Below are 5,823 nucleotides of genomic sequence, written 5' to 3'. Positions count from 1 at the left end.
TAACCATACACACAACACAACCCTCCATGCCATTGTACTTGTTTCCTTATCCTTCATTAAGCTAATCACCCTCTTTATTTATGTGGTTGAAAATGTATCCATTAAATCCCTGCCAAGTAGAATGAAGGAGCCATCTTGATAGTAGATTCTGACTTCTCTCAATGATACAACCCAAAATTTGACTAATTTTTTAGCTAATTGTTGAAAGTAATCATCATTTGTGATGCACCAATTTAATGATAGAAAATCAGTTTGATCAAAGCAATTCCAGATAGCCCTCTCTTCAACTTGTAGCTTCTTTGGCTTTCTCCCAACAGTTTTGAAATGAGTTTTGATAGGTGTCTTAAATGAAGGTAGTTTTGAGATTTTCTTTAGGGTGGTTTGGCTAGAGGTGATTGGTATTTTAAGTAGAGTGTTTGCAGTTTGTTTGAACACAAGTTTTGGCTTAGGAGTTAAAGTTGAGTGTTTGAGTTTGCATGCTTAGAGGTTTGAGCTTGTTGAATTTGGATTGGTAGGACATTTTTCTTGGTCCCTTCACCATCTTCCTTCTTCTTTCTTCTTCTTTCATCTCCCCTCTTCTTATCATCTCTTTTCTTGTCTTCTACTTTGCTGCCAGTTGCCTTAGTAGATTGACTTGGATTTGAGCTAGAAGGTTTTTTATCATCTTTCTTCTGCTCATCAACATCCAAGTCATCATTAGTGTTGATCTGTGTTTTGGGCAACTTGGTTTCATCATTTTTCAAATATCTCCCAATATCTTGATCATGTCTTCATCTTCAATAGTCTTGTATTGCTTTGTCTTCAAGTCTGTTTCTAGAATCACTATCAGCTTCTTGTATGCCATGACACATTGCTTTGGAATTTGAAAATGTTTTCAATGCTTAGTGGTTGGACATATGTATACGACTCCCTTGCTTGGTTGTAGATATGCTTCTGGAAAAGCATCTACTTGAGCCTTCTTGAATTCATTAAGCAAGAGAGTATCTTCTTGAATCACTCTGTTGACTTTATTGATCAGAATATCCAATTCATATGCCCTTCTTGTTATGAGATAATTAAGGGACACCTGCATACACCTATCTACCCCAAAGTCATTTATGTTGATGATAATTCTTGTTTCTTGAAAGCTATCCACAATTACCATGATCACCCTTAGAAAGTTTACTGTCTTGTCCAAGGCCTTTTTGTATGTGAAGAAGTTATTGTTTAGAGAAGCCCTGAGAGACGTTAGCAATTCATCAAATTCTTTGCTTAGACTAGGTCCCTCAGCTGCTTTTAGTAGCCTCTTCATTCCAACATCAACTTGCTATTCATTTTCCTTGGATTTGCCTTTTTGAACTTGGACAAATGATCTTAGCAACCTAGCCTCTATCTCCCCCTTAGGATTGTTAGCGGTAAGATGAGAGGTGTAGGGATTTTAGGCCTAACAGCTTCTGGAAGTGCAGGCAATGAAATGTTTTGAGCACCCATGATGGCTCCCAAAGCTACTGAATTATGCATTTGAAGATGCTTATGGGAGTCCACCAGAGTCTGGATGTCAGCCTGTTGACTTTGTAACAGAGCTGTGAGTTGAGAGACTTGAGCTGTTAGTAAATCATTGGATAACTGTAAAGCAGAGACTTGAGATTGAAGAGCTTGAATTTGCACGTTTGTTGATGTTGACATAGGTGGTTGGGAGCTTGAGGAGACAGAAACACCAAATGTAGCTTGTACAGATTTTTTAATGCCCTCCATCAAAAGTGCTAAAGGTTCATACCTAGCCTGATATAGTTGATCTAGTTTGAACTTTGTATCATTGGTACTTGTAATGTTATTCTGGAAAACTTCATGCGGAGCTATGAATTATTATTTGAGATTTTTGATACTCTGATCCTAACTGGCCATGTCAAACCTTACCATTTGATCAAGAAATTTTTGAAACTTGTTCTTGATATCAACTTGAGTTAGCACAAGGTCATCCATCTTGTCCTTCACCAATCTCCTTATCATGTCTTGATGGTTGTCCAGAGTCTGTTGGAGTGCTTTACTCATGAGATGAAAAGCTTTAAGTTGAGCTTTATAGACTTCAGTCATAGCATCATAGACTTCATGTGGAGTGAGTGCTTTGGCATTGCTTCCCAGTATTGTGATATATTCTTCTCTAAATCTTTCCAATACCTCATCCATGCTCAAGCTAAAGTCCTTATCTAGCCAAGCATCCACATTACCATCCTGCTCAGCTCCATTCACAATCTTTTGATGCTGCTCTTCAACAATTTTTTTATAAGACAGCAAGATTGCTTAATAGTCCTGATTGGACATGTCTGTGGTAAGAAGCTGTTGTGTGATGTTGGTAAGGCCATAAAGTTGATCAACCAAGAGGTCATTCATGATTATGGGTTGAGCTTGGGCATCTTGAAGCCACTGAAAGATAAGGTGTGATGGTTGTTGAGAAGGATTAGATGTAGAAGGTATGTCTGTTTGGGTTGAGGTTGATGGTTGAAGTTCAGTAACATTACCTGTGACAGATGAGTTGACTCACAGTTAGAACTTTGGTTGTGACAATGTGTTGTTCAACACTTGTGGGAACCTCCAATTGAATTGGAGGGGATTTGACCAGGTTACTATCATGTACCATGGCCTCAAACCCTTGCTCTTCTTGCATAGAGTTGGTAGTTGAATGTGCTAGACTTTCCTCCCCTATAACAGACTCATTAAAAATTGGACTCCTAGCTTTAATTGTTAAGGCAATGTCATCTAGGGTTTTGAGGGGAGTTGTCCCTATATGAGGAACCTCCAATTGAATTGGAGAGGATTTAGATAGCTCCCCCTCAGGAGTACTACCCTCAAATCTATCAATCTTGAAGGTGCTTGAGAGACTGCCACAGGGTCTTCAGTAATAACTGGTGAAACCCCTGTATTTATGTTTGTGTTGGTGTCATCAAGGTCTACCCCAGAGTGTAGCCTCTCACCAACTAGATGTGGTTCCTGGATGGTGATCATAGTTTCTTGAACCATATCACTTGATTTTAGCAACACTTGAGAATTAGATTCAAGTGTCTCATTGTATGAAGAAGAAATTTTAGATATAAGATTTGAGATTTTATAACTGAGTGTTGGCAGCTCCCCTGAATAGATGAGGGAGCTTCAAGAGATGTGCTCTCACTATGTGTGCCATCCTTATTTATTCTTTTATACACTTGAATGTGTTCAAGTGATGGTACAGACTCTTTACATAATGTACTAGGGAGAGTGCTCTTTTCAATGGAGACACCCTGTTGAGAGGATGCCCCTAGAGTATGTTTAATTCCCTCTTTTTCAACTACATCCTTTTTGGGAGGATACAGAGGTGGCTTGAGTGGTCAACTCAGTTTGCTTTTCCTTCTTTGGTTTCTTGACCAGGTGGACTCTATTTGAATTTGATCTTCACCACTCTCATTGATAATAGTTAGGGTTGCTTGCTTTCTCTTCTTTTTACCCACTTCACCATTTTGAGAGGATAAAGTGGTTGGTTTCCTAACTTCTCTTGGTACAGAAAGAGGGGTCTTAGGTTGGGAAGGCCCCTGTTGGTGTTCCCGTGTTTGTTCTTCCATAATTAGATGAGCCATTAATGTACTAGTTGTTATTGTAGACCTCATATCAGGCATAGGGTAAGGGTAAGTCTTGAATGTCTCCAACATAAATGGAGTGATTCTAAGACTCACAGTTACCTTGTTCTTTGTAGTAAGTGAACCAAATAAGATTTTGGACACTGTCTTACAGTTTCCTATTTGTGTTATATCTATACCATTAAGTAAATGAATGTCTTGAACTTTATGGTTTAAATTAGACATTATAAACCTAAAAAAGAAAATTTCCTTACCTTTTGAAGATAAAGGCATAGTCAGCCTTGTGCTAAGTTCCTGCAGAATCATCATCCCGCATTGATGTGCCTGTTGTAAACCATGGAGAATACTAGTTTCTGAACTACACTTAAAATGTTATCATATCATGTCTTCCTGTATGTGAAAGCTCTCACAATGGAGTCAAACAAGAATGACCATTCCTTCCTCGGATTCTTCTTGTTCAGACTGGCTAAGTTGATCCTTTCACTGTAATTGATGAAGTCCATGAATTCAACTAGCTCATCTTGAGTTGGGAACTCCATCAGGTTGTCAATAGGAATCCCCAAGGCCACATTCACATCATTTTCAGAAAAATCCACATATTGGCCTTGAATGGAGCAGTTAACCACCATGAACATAGCTTGGTTCTCATGCACCACTGTCCTCACCACAGCTGTGTTCCAGAAATCCCTAAGAACATCCAAGTACAGTATTGAATTTGAAGTTAGAGCGCCTACAAAGTACATTTTAGAGAGAAAATTCACAAATCTCTTGAAGCTATCAGGAGCTTGGTTTGCATCTGTAAATGCAAGATAGTTGGTGCCCTCCTCTGGGATAAAAGGTGTAACTGTATTTGATGCCATTTGAAGTCTTTGAATTTGAATGGGTAAGAAAAATTAGAGAGAAAGAGCTTGAACTGAGAGAAAACGGTTTGGATTTGGAGAAATTAGGTCACTTAGATATCTCGAAGGCGTAAAGAGGTGTATGTCGAGATGTCTGGGTATTTATAGTAAAAGGTAAATGACTTATCGAGAACTCAAAAATAAACATTTGGAATTTGCTTATCAAGAAGTCATATTGTGAGAATAGATACATATCAATATGTCATTTTCCTGACTCTTATCGAGAACTAGAAAATGACTTATCGAGATTTCAAATAAATATCCAGTTTATCCTGAATGGACTGAATTTTTCCAATTTTTATTTGAATAAATCAAAATGAAATCAGAATAATTTTATCAAAAGTATTTTACCAAAATAATTTATTAAATTATCTTAATTCTAAGTTATTGATAAGTCTAAAATTTATACTTGTAGAGAATTCTATGAATTATCACTTATCAAGATCTCTACAATGACTTATCGAGAAGTCATAATAATGCTTATCGAGAAGTCCTTCGAGAAGTCAGAAAAATGACTTATCGAGAACTCACCTGTGACGTCTCGAAATGACTTGTCGAGAAGTCAATTAGACTTATCGAGAACTCAGTTTTCTACATACTATTGTTCTTTTTGAATATGTCTTATGCTAATTTCATATATTAAAAATGTAAATTAACATTGAGACAGCTTTCTCAGAATTGAAAAATTCCAAGCTAAATTTTGAATTTTAAAAAATAAATATACAGAGATTTCTGAAATATTTATAACTCATATTTTCAGTTAATTTCCAATTAAATCAAATAAATTTTGATTTATTAGAAATTAATCTGCTGCAACACATTAGCTGAGTTCTTGCCTTTAAGATGAAGAATTTAGCATTCGAATTTCACTTACAAGTCTAGTGAAGGGTTTAGTAAAAATGCCAGCTAACTGTTATTCTGTTGAAACAAAAATGATCTCAGTGGTACCATTTGCAGCATGTTCTCTTATAAAATGGTACCTTACATCAATGTGCTTTATTCTAAAATGATTAACTGGATTAGCCACAATAGATATAGCACTAGTATTGTCACACATAATTGGAATTTTGTGTCATACTAGGCCATAGTCCATTAGCTGATTTGTAATCCAAAGCACTTGAGCATAAAAACTTCCAGCAGCTATGTATTCAGCCTCTACTGTGGAAGTTGACACAAATTGTTGTTTCTTGCTATACCAGGATATAAGTCTTTGTCCAAGAAATTGACAGCTTCCACTAGTACTCTCTTGTCAACCCTGCATCCAGCAAAATCTGCATCTGTGTATCCAACAGCTTCAAATCATGTTCCCTTAGGATACCATAATCCCAAGTTTGGAG

Source organism: Apium graveolens, chromosome 2, assembly GCF_009905375.1.
Source record: "Apium graveolens cultivar Ventura chromosome 2, ASM990537v1, whole genome shotgun sequence".
In the NCBI taxonomy this organism is placed as follows: domain Eukaryota; kingdom Viridiplantae; phylum Streptophyta; class Magnoliopsida; order Apiales; family Apiaceae; genus Apium; species Apium graveolens.
Note: the sequence above shows the minus strand (reverse complement) of the source record.